At 35.0% G+C, this 14,120-nt stretch overlaps 2 long non-coding RNA genes across 4 annotated transcripts; one reads left to right on the top strand and one right to left on the bottom strand.

Moving 5' to 3' along the window:
• The first annotated feature begins 1,858 nt into the window (after positions 1–1,858).
• LOC123196792 lies at positions 1,859–3,472 on the top strand. Of its 3 annotated transcripts, none has more exons than XR_006497743.1 (4): positions 1,859–1,997; positions 2,099–2,165; positions 2,460–3,050; positions 3,130–3,472. It is a non-coding gene; the product is annotated as an uncharacterized LOC123196792 (long non-coding RNA). The 3 variants fall into 3 exon arrangements; XR_006497742.1 differs by having other exon boundaries at positions 2,460–2,595; positions 2,960–3,472; XR_006497740.1 differs by having other exon boundaries at positions 2,460–3,472.
• A 2,109-nt stretch (positions 3,473–5,581) lies between these two features.
• LOC123196787 lies at positions 5,582–8,548 on the bottom strand. The gene is made up of 2 exons (XR_006497739.1): positions 7,567–8,548; positions 5,582–6,556 (listed from the first exon to the last, which is right to left on the bottom strand). It is a non-coding gene; the product is annotated as an uncharacterized LOC123196787 (long non-coding RNA).
• Between the last annotated feature and the right edge of the window lie 5,572 nt (positions 8,549–14,120).

A 14,120-nucleotide genomic window follows, 5' to 3' on the forward strand; every position in this document is an offset into this window, starting at 1 on the left:
TCTTAAAATTGAACGATCTACAATTGTAGGGACTTTTTAATTTAAAGTGCATATGGAAACAAGATTTTTAATTCAAATCAACTCTTCAAAATCTCCGTTCTTTAAATGTTAAATATTGTCATAGTCTGATGACTTTGTTGCCGCCTTCATTGTCTTTTAAAAATCTAATGACTTTGGAGGTAAAGTATTGTAATAGAATGCAAAATTTAATGGCATCCTCAACAACCAAAAGTTTGGTATGTCTAGAAAGATTGTCAATAGAAGAATGTGAAATGATGATAAGAGTATTAGCAAATAAGAAAGATATAGAGAAAGATGAAATTGTTTTTGAGAGATTGAAGGAGTTGCACTTGTTTAATTTAGAAAGTCTCACATACTTCTATTATGGGAATTACACATCAAAATTTTCATTCTTAGAATCATTAGTTGTGAATAAATGCTCTAAGATGTAGACTTTCTCAAGAGAAGACATAAACATGCCAAAATTACAACAAGTGAATAGGAAAGATTGTTCAAATGACCGTAATTATGTCACAACACAATTATAAAATGGTATGTATTCATTTATTTAACAATATACATTTTTTTGTAGAGTTTCTTGTCCTTCATTCAGTTAATACTAGTCAATCTTCAATGTTCTTTATTACAAATTTATTTTTGATTAAAATTCCCTAAGTACAAATTGAGAAACTACAAGATTATATTTTATGTATTGTTAAAGTTGAAATAAATTGAGTATGCATGTTTTTCAAGTATTGAGGTGGCTGTTGAGAAAATTCATTATCTTCTTGTTTAATTGATGTATTATTATCATTTTAAAGACTAAAAGTAACATTAATTCACTACAGTTTGTTTTACGCTTAAATTTATGCATTGTTCTCTATGATTGCAGATTGTTCAAAGTTATGGGAAAAATACCCTCTGAAGCGTTGGAAGCAAACTGCAAAATCGTACAGTAAGTGTATGGTATTAGAAGAGTTGACATTTCATCTTAAACATGTTTCAAAATAATACATATTAGAAGAGTTGACATTTCTTCTTAAACATATTTCAAAATAATACATATAAGTTGTCTTTAAAAGTTCTACACATTAATAAATTATAAGGTTAAACGGATTATTTTATATTTCATAGAGACTGTCTGCATTCTCTCCCTTCCATTCTTTGTAACCTAATCAAAATCATCGACGGTCGTCAACTTAACTTCTAGAAATCCAGGTTATTTTCGTCGTCACAAATTAACAAAACGTGTTTGTTATTGATATTTTTAATTTTGTAGATAAGTTTGCCAAGTTTTACTGAATCTGTTCAGCACGGTCAGCAAATTGGTGCCAAACGACTTCAATACACTGTAAGCAGATCAGAAGTTGAAATTGATGTCATTCTTTTGTCTGATTCTAGTTGACAGGTGGATATAATGTGATTCAGGAACTTTCCTTGTAGATCTATATAATGAAGCTTTAGTTTTTAAAACGTGATTTACTTGAAATGCTATTTGAAAATGTTATTTACTAGGCAGTATTCGATTTAGGTAAGGTCTATCAAGTATCGTAAAGTGCAAATACATAGAATTGAATGGCTCTTGAATATATTTATATGGTTATAAGTCTGGTACGCATTATACTGTACTTCAACTTGAGCAAGAATAATTTGATAAGTTGTTTATATTTGTAATAATCTCCTTTTGAGATTGATAATGTACCAATACTTAGAAAATGTAGCTGGTGGTTTTATTGGAATTGATAATGGTAGAATTTTAAGCACGTGCACATTAGGTTTGGGTAAGCAAAAATAATGCCCAACTTGCATGATAAAGTTACATGATTGAAATTCCACAGCTAGTGAGACTATTCATTTGATCGTTGGATAGGCTTTGTTTTAAGACTGACTGACTAATATATTGATGAATATGCTAACCTATAAACGTCTTGTTTCCGTTGGGTTTTTAGTCAGTTATGAGCCAAGCAGAGGAGAGGCGTACCAGCAAGGACTTAAATGTATGTTTGAAGCCCATCTTTCTCTTGTTGTCTTGTTCCTTTTTGAAGCCTTTTCTTTTTTGGTTGTTTTTCATTTTGGTCAGCACTGTTTTGTTTTGCAGAAAGCTAGAAATGGCAATGCATGTCAGATTCTTGGTTCAGGACATCACAAGTGCACATTTCTAATAGGTTTCTTAATTTTGTTGCTTATACCACAATTTTATATGGCTGTATTCTACTGCACAGACCAAAGCTGTTTTCCTTGACAGAAACTAACTGAGTCTTTTCAAATCCAAATTATATTCTTACCCATACATTCATTTGCTTTTTAGCTTGATGCAAGATGAATTTAGTGAATGATGTTTTCATTTAATTTTTCTTTCGCTATTGTGTGTTATCTTTGTTAGATGTCCTACTTATATACTAACTTTTGATTCTGTTTTATTCAGTGGATGATTGGAAGTTTTTTAAAAATGGTTACAGGCTAGACGAAATTTCTCCCCAGGAAAAAAAAAATCACCAGCTTTTACAAGCCAAGACGATCTGCATATAGAGGAAATGAATATTGAAGGAACACTTGATTTTTCTGCCCAATGTCTTGGTGTTAGAGACTGAGGAGGTAGGGAAGTTTTAGTTGTAGCTACTATATTAATTCTACAAGTAATTGAGAAGTACATAAGTATATATTTGTTTTTCTCTCTGTTTGGATATGATGATGGAGGTCAGTAAAAGAGAGGAAGCAGAAATTGTTCTGGATGCAGACGTAGATGCTTTTGAGAAAGTATCTTTAACATGTTTTCTAGTTTCATTTGTTCATTACGATGTTGGTAAGGTCAAATGCATGCATTGTTCTTAACAATGGCCGTTTAAGCTGGCAATTTCAAAGATATTTCTCCTGAATGGAGCTGTGACCATACTTTCTTTGGCTGATTTGTTTCTGTGCAAATGTTTTACGTATCTCAATTGTCATTTTGGCTTCCCAGGTCCTTTGAGTTTGATATTTTCATTGAAACAATGGTGAGAGATGACATGAGAAGAGGCATCTCTCTCTGTCTTAAAGGAGACAGACTGCAGGTATTATTAGCTCAAAGGTTTAAAGTTTTGCAAGAATATGCAATGATGAGTTGACATGTAAAGCAATTTCTTGTTACAGATTGTTATAGTTGCAATAATCACAATGAAGCAGACTCAGATGGATATTGATGTTCTTCAGGCAACTTACCACACGGGTGCCCTGTTCTTTTGTCTCTTGAAGCAACTAACTATGTTTTGCACATAAGCTGAAGTTGACACTAAGAGCAGATCAGAAGTTGAAATCGATGTTGTTTTTGTTAAATTCTAGTTAGCATGTGAACACTATGTGATTTGAGGAACTTCCGTTGAGGATCTAAAACTGTAGTTATAAAACTTGATTTACTTGACATGTTGTTTGAAAACAAGATTTTTGAGATTAATTGGTACTACAAGGATCGTGAAGGAAAATACATTGTATTGCTTCTCAATATTTTTATCTATGTCAAAACTAGGTTTGATTGTTTGTTTTAAATGAAATTCTAAGTATTATGTAAGTTTGATTACTTAAAACTGTATTGAACTAACAGTTTAAATTGTAATATTAATTGTGCAAGTTTAGTTTTACAGTGAATAGATAAATTGTTTTTTGTTGGATTTTTATTGAGTTATGAGCCAAGTAGAGGAAAGGTGTTCAGACAAAGAATCGATATATGTTTAAAGCCTGACTTTCCCATGACATCTTTTCCTCATTAAAAACTATTCTGTTTTTGTTGTGTTTCAGTTTGGTCAACATTTCTTTGAAGTGCAGAAATCTAGAAATAGCAGTCCATGTTGGATAGTGATCTTATGTATTCATATATAATAAAAAATGTTTTTTTTTTTTTTTATCTTGGTTAGGGTTCTACGTAGTTTGGGTCAACATTTTCTCTATTCCTTGCACGCTTTCTCTGCTTGTTGGAGCATTGTCCTTCTCTATTATTTTCTCTTGCCCTTCTCTATACTTTTCTATTGCCCATATGCTCTTGCTCATTTTCATTATCCCATGGTTTCAACTCAAACTAAAATCGGTTGCTTCTTCTGTCTTTTGACTCTTTCTACGAGAATTCTCTTGCCTTTTCTGACGACATTGACCATAATTTTAGTATTTTGATTATTATCTTACTTCAGTTGAATTAGGTTTTAACTCTTTCGTATCCATTTTTACTCTTCTACTCTTTAGCTGACATTCGACAACATTTAACAATCCCTTTCAGCTGTAATTTCTGTTGACACCATAATTTCTAATTCTATTTTTAAAACAATTTTTATATAGAATTTAGAAATTAAGTAATGAAAAATTCAGCTAAGTTATATGGAAAAATCGGTACAATTATCAAGTAGTTTTGATATAAAATCGGTTTAATTTTGGTTTGGTTTACAAATCCTTCAAACCAATTCGATTACTAGGTTTTGAACACCTTTAGGCACAATAAATGACAATTTTGTCTTGCAAGACTAGATTTGATTTCTTGACTTGTGTTTGAGTAGCTTGTCACTTGAGTAAGTTAACTCACAAGGTTAGGCAAGTTGTATAATATCGCTAAATCTTAAAATTTTAAAATATTAGACTTATCTCTCCCCAAAAAATCTTATATTTACTTTCTAAAAATTTATATCTACTTAGTAAACTTTTATAATTTAGTATAATGAATTTCATTTAATCCATTATCTTTAAAAATTTACACTTATAATTTAATGCTAAAACTTAAGTATATAAGTAATTGATAAATATATAAACTATGGTATTTTACTTTAAATTATCATACCAAAATTTAATTTACAATTTCTATCTCAAGCTCAAGCTTACAACTTCCTAACTTGTGGAGTTTAAAATCTAACCTTATATCTACTTTGTCAAGTGCAGTAATACTCCATCTTTTACAAATAACCTAACTTACGACAATTAAGCAAATATGAAGAATAAACTAAACTAACTACCCCTTGAAACTAAAATTTAACCTTAACCAAGGGTGTTATGGTCTTTTCACAGAAGTTTCTAAAAGTAGAATATTTTTTTCCCTTCCCTCACATGTCTCTTTCTCTCTGCACCCATTTGCTTTCGGGAGAATTTTCTAGAAAAATTTATTGATCAAAGTAAAATTCTCATTGCAATTACATTATCCACTTCAAATCCTTTTCATCTCTTGAATCTGCCATTGAAAGCTCACTAACCACCCCCCATAGGAATGACTGACTCAGAGTGAGTCAGTGTTTGGGTTTTATAAATATATTAACTACTCTGTGTACAAATTTGTGAAATAAGATTATAAAGATGTAAATAACATTTAAAAATTTATTGATGTTATACTCAAACCAAACCGTAAACTCATCAAATCGAATAGCTACAAGCTTGAGCTCAATTTGATGTAAACCGAGCCATGAACAGCTTGTGAGCAACTCCACTCCTGTAGCCCTACTTGGGCCAGATTATCAATTCTCTTAACAATGAATTGAGAGACTCTAAGCTCATCAGGACAAATATTAGCAGCTCAAAAAGTAAAGGAAAGCAAGATGATATAAAGGAGTCTAAAGGCTTAATCAGGGGACTTGACTTAAATGATCAAGCTTAAATCTTATTTCACAACAGTAAGATCCATAATGCATATATACATGCTCACAAATTAAAAACAGCATAACTACCAACTAATAAAAATAGAATTCTTAATATTCTGGGCATGGTCCGACCAATATGTTAATCAAATCTTCACATTGACGATGAAACGCTCTTCAAGTGGTCGATTCCAGAAACTTCTTCAATAAAATGTCTTCAAATCGATCCATAGAAGCTCTTCAAGTACCTTACATGTAATAATAAAGCTTGATGTCAACCGAGCCACAAACAGCTTGTGAGCAACTCCACTCTTGTAACCCTACTTGGGCCAGATTATCAATTCTCTTAACAATGAATTGAAAGACTCTAAGCTCATCAGGACAATATTAGCAGCTCAAAAAGTATAGGAAGGCGAGATGTTATAAAGGAGTCTAAGGCTTAATCAGGAGATGAGACTTAAATGATTAAGCTTAAATCTTGTTTCATAACATTAAGATCCATAATGCATATATACATACTCACAAATATTCCAGGCATGGTCTGACCAAGCTGTTTATCAAATCTTCACATTGACAATGAAAATGCTCTACAAGCAGTTAATCACAGAACTTCTTTGGTAAAATGTCTTCGAATCGATCCATAGAAGCTCTTCAAGTACCTAACATGTAATAATAAAGCTCAATTGCAGGCGTTTGTTGAAGTACTAAGGAGAACAAAAAGTTATGATGAATGTGACCTGGAAAGATAGTGCAAAATTTTCTAGGTGAATATGAGAACAGACCTTTCCATTAAACTCGGAACAAAATAATGCTTCGTATGTAAACAATGATGAAAAAGATTCAATTCAGTAAAGATTTGATAGAGTAAGAATCCAGGGAACAATCAGTAGATGCATCATGGAAAAAATCCACATAGAAGCTGGCAAAAGCACCAAGGGCTGAACATACTGAAGCCACAAAAGCTTGAGAATCCACCACTAGACGCAAATTAATCAACCAGATATAAGAAAGTTCCATTAAATCACAAAAACAAATTATTAAATAAAACAGTTAACTCATGACAAAATGGTGACAGTTATTCAAGAGGATACGATCCATGAAAGAAGAGATAAAAAGTAAACTTAGTTTACAGATAAATATTTGTTTTTGACATATGAAAATATAGAGAGACTATCAAGGACTGAAATTGAAAAACAGAGTACCCTGTGACAATGAATCATGGCTGAGAGAAGAGAGATCATGGAGTTTTGCAACCATTCCCTACAAGTTGACTATCTGAAACTGGAGTAAACAGAGAAACTACATAAAGCATACAACTATTCATAAATCATAATGCCTGAATCTCATGCCTGTCAATCTGCAAAGAGTAATTTAACTATCTCCATAACATCCTGGATGAATGGTTATCCAAGAGTTTGCACCCACAAGTGGCTAAAGCTTGGATTCTGAGCATCATGAAAGAAAAGGAGACAATAAAGAACACAGAAAAGCAAATCCATATCTGATTCAAAACAAGCAACAACAATTCAAATCTGTAAAAGCATTTGAACATCGAAAATTTACATGCAGGAAGTCAGTATATATACTCTTTTACACCATGTCCTTTTAAATATGTATTTCCTGTGCTTACATAATCTTGTTAAAAATGTCCTCAATCTAGTTATGCAAATCAGAATTCAATAAAAAATAATCCATACACAGATATTGCAATAATAATACAGCATTGCTGTCAGAATCATGAAACAGCCCTTAAACACATGCAACTCCCACAGATGCGACTAACATACAATTTTAATATGCTTTTTAAATCTGCAATTTCAATGCTTACATAATCTTGTAAAGAGTCTTCAATCTAGTCAAAAAAATCAGAATTTAATATGGCATTGCTATCACAAATAAAGAAATGAACCATAAACACAAGCCCACCCCTGCGAATTCAACACAGCATGTGGTATACAATAGACAATTTAAAAAGAAAAACACTTACATTCAGGAAAGAGCCAAACTAGTGGAGGCCAAAATATCTCTGAAGATTCAGGAAATGATACAAGCCACTTGTTACTACCGTCATTGAAGTCAAAAACTGAAGTATACATCCCAGGAAAATCATATGTAACCCCAAAGAAACCAGTTTCACCCATACAAACACAATTTGGTTTTATTCCAAAAAGTCTTTAGCCAAAAAAAAAAAAAAAGCTGCCTCCATCAAACAGAAACAATGCTTTACCCTCCAAATCCTTCACTTCAATCCACTCTTGTTCTTCTTTTAAACACACAGAAAACAGAATTCAAAACCACTTTCTCACCCCTAGCTGGAGAGAAATTTCTTTTATTTCCAAATTTTTTATCACTACTACTGCGATTTTTAATCAAATACAAATCAATCGATGTATTTACGAAGCTTTTGTAAGTAAAACGTATCAACAATAGAGGCAAAGCTTCACTAACCTCCAAAGACTTCGAATCAACACTTAAAATATGCCCATCTGACATCACTACATGAAACTGCTTCTAATAATAAACAATATCCTGAACATCAACATTGGCACAACCCAAGTCGACCCATTTCTTATCACAGCTCCTCCAAACCATCAACTCCAAATTCAGAAAAACCATAACTGCTAATTCATCGTTATCTGCAGAGACGATGACTTTTTGCAACAAAATATACTTCCACCCACTAAACTGCCTTGGATGTTCATCAGGAATCCAATCAATTCTATACCTCTTACCGATTTCCTGCACACGATATTCCAGCAAGTTCATTGACTAGGGCAACATTTCAAGAACGCGCTCTTCAAAATGGCGGCTAGAGTAGGGATCCTGGACCCGGGTTTTCCCCTGGCTTGATTTTTCAACAGTGACTATCCAAGGAGGGGCCTCTTTCGGAGAGGGGAGAGGGGAGAGGGACGGGCAAGCAGAATAAGCTGCAGACGGCGCGGAAACGGCTGAGTTCGGTTTAACTTGAAAAATTATAATTATATGTATAACTTACATATTTACCGACTGTTTGATGTCTCTGTGCCTTCTTGAAACCTTGAAAAGGAAAGGCCAAAGTCTTATTGCGACCGAAGGTTTACTGTAAACTTAAAGTTACATTTTGCTAATTTTTCGAAATCTAAATAATTCCCTATTTATTAATTTTAACTATTATTGTAAAGAATAATATCATTATTTGAAGATTTTATTTAAAATTTTTTTTTTCTTTTTCCTATCTTAATTTTAAAAATTAACTATTTTCGTTTTAACATAATTTTAAAAAGTTATTTTTCACCCTCATTATCTAGGATTTATAGAGTTTCCATATTTAAGATTAACAATTGTCTTCTCAAATTTCAAAACATTACACTTGCACCTCCAAAAATACATTTTTGCTCTTCGACGACCATTTGTCTCAATGATTGATCCAGCACACCCTAAACCATTTTTTCAACACCCTACATCATCTGCGATGATTTTTGACATGAAACAACCTAAAATCATTGTGAATCCAAGCAGATGTTTTCAGCTCTCTCTCTCTCTCTCGATTTGGCATTTCCGATGACCTTCTCTCCGGTGGTCAATAACATCACCACCCAAAGAGGATAGAGAAGTCACCAAATTGAGGAGATAAAATTTATAGAATACATAGCACTTAAAATAACATTAACTGTCGTTTTTTATTTACAATTAAATTAATGTACTATTCTATATGATTACAAATTGTTCAAAATTATGGGAAAGATACCCTCTGAAGCATTGGTAGCAAATTGCGAAATCATATGGTAAATGTGTGGTGTTAGACAAGTTGACAAATCTTCTTAAACATATTTCAAAAGAGTGTGTGTGTGTGTGTATATAAAAGTTGCCTTTAAAATTTTTATTGATTAATAAATTACAAAGTTATATATGACAATTGATAAAAATTTAAAGGACAATCGTAAGGACTTTAATGATATTATCTAAGTTATAAATTTATCACATAGTTAGGTGTCTTTAGTCTCTAATTGCAATGACTTTGTCTCTAGAGATGAATCTCACAAGTCTATTCTAGTATCCAGTTGTGGCTTCAAACAAGCCATAATGATCAAACCATCCTCTTGTTTTTGTTCTTTATAACCCTTTCAAAATTGTCAAAGGTACAACCAACTTAACTTCCAGAAATCCAAGGCATTTTTGTCATCTCAAATATATAACATTCAAACTAATTCAACTTATATGCTAATATTTGTTAATGTTTTCAATTTCGAAGATGAGATTGTCAAGTCATTTTTGTATCTATTTGACATGTTGGCGAAATTTATGCCAAATGACTTTCACTACACTAGAAGCAAATTAAAAGTTGAAATTGATGTCGTTTTTGTGAGATTCTAATCACAAGATGGATTCAATGTGATTTCAAAAACTTTTATTGAAAATCTATATAATGATATTGTAGTTTTAAAATATGATTTACTTGAAATATTGTTTGAAAATGTGAATTTCGTGTTTTATTACTAAATTATCGCAGGATCATGGAAATGTTGTATTCAATTTAGGAAAGATCAATCAAGGATCATAAAGTGTAAATACATTGAATAAGTTTCAAATATACTTAGGTGGTCATAAATCTGGTATGCATTGAATTGTAATTCAATTTGAGCAAATATTCTTTGATAATATATTGATATGGAAATAAGTAAATGTAGCTGGTGGTTTTATTGAAAGTGACAAAGGTAGAATTTTGAGCATGAGTACATTAAATTTGGCTAAGTAGAAATAATGTTTGGATATTAATTATTTTAATCACATTTTTTCCATTATACATATTTAGCCATAAAAACAAAAATAATAAATAATAAAAAATACCCCTAAGAACCTAGCCAAGTAATCAAAAACTCTTTGACCAAACTCTTAAAAAACAAGCTGGCAGCTGACTCACCATACCCACTGCCTCTGACTACCAACAATAGGAGTTGCCCCAAGCTCCTTAGTGTGCTTTACTCGTTCCGAAATATGCCAAAATTATCTTTTATTAAGCTTTTTAAGCTCAACTTTAAAAGCTTTTAGGTTGGATACAAGAATAAACATAGGAGAACCTTTAACTTCAGTGTTCCAAATTTGCTCCACCAATGGGAGAAAATCTTCATGGTTGGCCCCAAAATTACAAAACTTGAAAGGAGTTTTCTTGCTGTTCTCTTCTTTTCCCACACGAAACAACACAAGGGCAATGATTAAGATCCTCTATCAAGCTTCCACGCATCATTAACGAGCACTCTATCAAGCTTACAACAAGTTCTTCTCTCACCTGGGCTCTTGTTCCAAGTGAAGAAATTGCCACTATAGTTCAAGTCATCTAAGTTGGCGTCGCAACACAATTTATTAAGATCCTCACTATAAGAATTTCTCTCCATGTTATCACCACATTTATCTGACTGAAACCGAATGGAGTTGAAGTCACCAAGAGTCACAAAAGGACAGTCCGGGAAGTCCTCTTGTGCATTACTCAAGCGCTTCCATAAGTCTTTTCTCTCAATGGGGGAATTGAGAGCATACACCATGGCACAATATAAGATGGCATTACACGTCAATCTAGTAATTCTACAAAGAATAAACTGAGGAGTAGAATTAACCACCTCCAAAACAACAATATTAGGGTTCCACATCACCCATATTCTACCACCTCTATGACTGCCATAATTGTGATCAATAATCCAATTGCTAAAATTGCTAGCAACAATTTTCTCCATGTTCTCTTCCTTAACTCTAGTCTCAAGTAAGCCAATAACATCCGCGCTACTATTATTCATGCACATTTTTATTTCATTTTGCTTAGTGGGGGCATTAAGTTCCTTATGTTCCAAAAGATAAGGATCATCCTAAAATGGAGAAGAAAGAGGTACACACCTTTCCACTAGCAGAAGAAAAGGGAGTCCTTTTTCTTCTTTTTCCTGCTTTTAGCACTCTTAGGTCTATTCTTTTCATCCACCATTTTAAGGTTACCAAACGTCATCGGCATGGGAGAAAGAACACCCAAACAACATCCTCATTCAGGTCACCTGCAGGACCCTCAGCATTATCACCAGATCCCTTCGGTAGACAGTCACCGAGAGAAGCAGCCACAACACCAGAAAGCTCATTCTCCGCCAGCAGATTCCTGTCTTCCAAGTTCAAGCAGCTAATGGGATTGCCAGACTCAATCACTTCTTCGGTGGCCTTCTACTTACCAATCTCCAAAGGCTGATCCGACTTGAGGTGAGCAAACAATTGCTGGTCTAAGATCTCTTCAACAATCTTTCCTGAAGCAGGCATGCCTTGGCAAGAAGTAGACATTCCCCCCTTTCTCTAACCGTAGCAAGAATCTCATCAGGATCAGCAGATTAAATCACCAAAATTTCTTTGCCTTTAGGTTCCAAACCACTCTTCTTCACAACCAAAGAAGGAGGAGGGGGATTAGTTTCAGTAGGGGGAGTAGTCCTCCGAAAGGTGATCAAAAGAATTTTTCACAATACCTTGCTTGCCACTCCATCAAAATGCGGCTCAAGGATAGCACTCTTCTGCCTTATATCTCCAGAATTCCGCTGGCATTTGCTTTCCCCACAAGACGCTGCCCCTTGGCCTTTAAGTTGACGTCTGACCTGCCCTTAGGAAGACCATTCTTTCCTTCAGCCTTCTCTCCATTCAAACCCTACTTACAGTCCAGGCAGCTATGCCCGAACCTCTTACAATTTGAACATCGCAGAGGACTCCAACTATAATCGGCCCCCAATTCAAGCTTATCGCCATTAGGAAGCAAGAGATCAATGAAATCCGGAAAAGCACAATCAACACCCATCTCTATGCTTAATCTTGCATACTCAATCCTAGAGCCCTCCTCCATGACAGAATCCATGAAGAAAGGGCACCCAAGACCACTCGTTATGCAGCTTAACCTTTTTGAATTCCAGAATTCCAATGGGACTCCATAAATTTTAACCCAAATAGCGATCTTCTCTATGTTTCCGACAACCATGTCAGGGTTTCTTGTCCATTTCCTAACAAAGAACGGTTTACCCCCAAGGAACCAAAGGCCATCTTCGATAACCTTCACCATATCTCCAGGGCTGTTAAATTTGAGAATAAAAATTCCTTGACCATTAGAAGTCACTTCCTTCAACCCAAGGTTGGACCACAGCCTCTCAGCAAACCGTTTAACAACAGCACAACTATCCCATTTTTTGGCACCCAGCACCACCACTTCTTCAGGAGGAGCAACACAAGCACGTCCAGGAGACAAACAAGGCTTGGGCACCAGCCCTTTTAACTTCAAACAAGAGCGACCAAGGGCATCCTGGAGCAATGACAGGAGCACGAGGCAGGACATCACTACCACCAGACAACACCGGGGGAAACAAAGAGGGAGCAGCTTCCAAACCAGAACCTGAAGAGGCTTCCAACACTTCAGGAAAAAGGGAGCAAGAGAGCTCAACACCACAAACACAACTAGCCATAGAAGGAGAACCAAAATCAACAAAGGGGAAACAGAAAGAGAACACTAGCCAGCACACGCCAAGAGGAAAGGAGAAAGCAACCAGTTTGCAGGAAATAGAGGGCGCTAATAGCCCCAAACAAAAACATTGGGGGCCGCGCCAAGATAGAATGCACAGAACGCGGACCACAGGTGATGCCCGCATCAACAAGAGAGCCACAAAAACCCAAACCAGAGCCGAAGCAATCCAACCGGGCCCACCAAATAGGAGACAGCACTCAGCACCGAAACACCAGACGGAGCCCACAATCAAGAAGAGGCAACACCACTGGAAGGCCCAGTCCAAGAAAATAAATGGAAATTAAAACCAAGCCCACCAGAAGACAATCCAACACAGCACAGAGAGCCAATAGGAACCTGCCACCACAAGAACTCAAGAGAGAAAATTCTGCGAAACGCCCTCCCACCAGACAGCCGGATAAAGCAGCGCAAGCTCTGACAACACGCCACCCTACCAGAAAATTGAGCGAAACCAGAAAGAAACCCGACTCCAACCACCAGCAACAGATCGCCAGTGCAGAAAAGACACCCAACAAGACCAGGCTACACCAAAAACACCACAAGAGAAAGCACACCACACAGAGACAAACAAACAGAAAGAATATAGACCACAAGCACTCGAGAGGAGGAAGAAAACAGAAAGGGGAAAATGAGAGTAGTGACAGAGGGGAAGCAGAGGGGGAGGGAGAAGGAGGGGGAAGAGGGAAGCGGGACGGTTGCCGTAGATGACAGCAACCAGGCAGGGGAAGGCATGCTGTCTAATATTCAAATATAGTATTTGAGAAATTTGATCTAATTGTGTTGAATTTGCTTAGAATGTGCTTAATTGAAGTCCTGTAATTGTTCTGGGTTCCGAGCAAGCTTGTAACTTTACCTGATAAGCTTACTGAAAGCCCAATTATTTTTCCTTTTTTCTTATTGTGATCTCATGTGTTTTAAGCTAACCCTTGACCAAAATGTACTTCACTTTTGGTAGAAATCTACTGATTGAAGTATTTTTAAGCTAACTGAATTACTTATGTTGCAATTATTTTGGCTTGCACAAAACTTCATAA

Source organism: Mangifera indica, chromosome 2 (genome assembly GCF_011075055.1).
Source record: "Mangifera indica cultivar Alphonso chromosome 2, CATAS_Mindica_2.1, whole genome shotgun sequence".
Classification (NCBI taxonomy): Eukaryota; Viridiplantae; Streptophyta; class Magnoliopsida; order Sapindales; family Anacardiaceae; genus Mangifera; species Mangifera indica.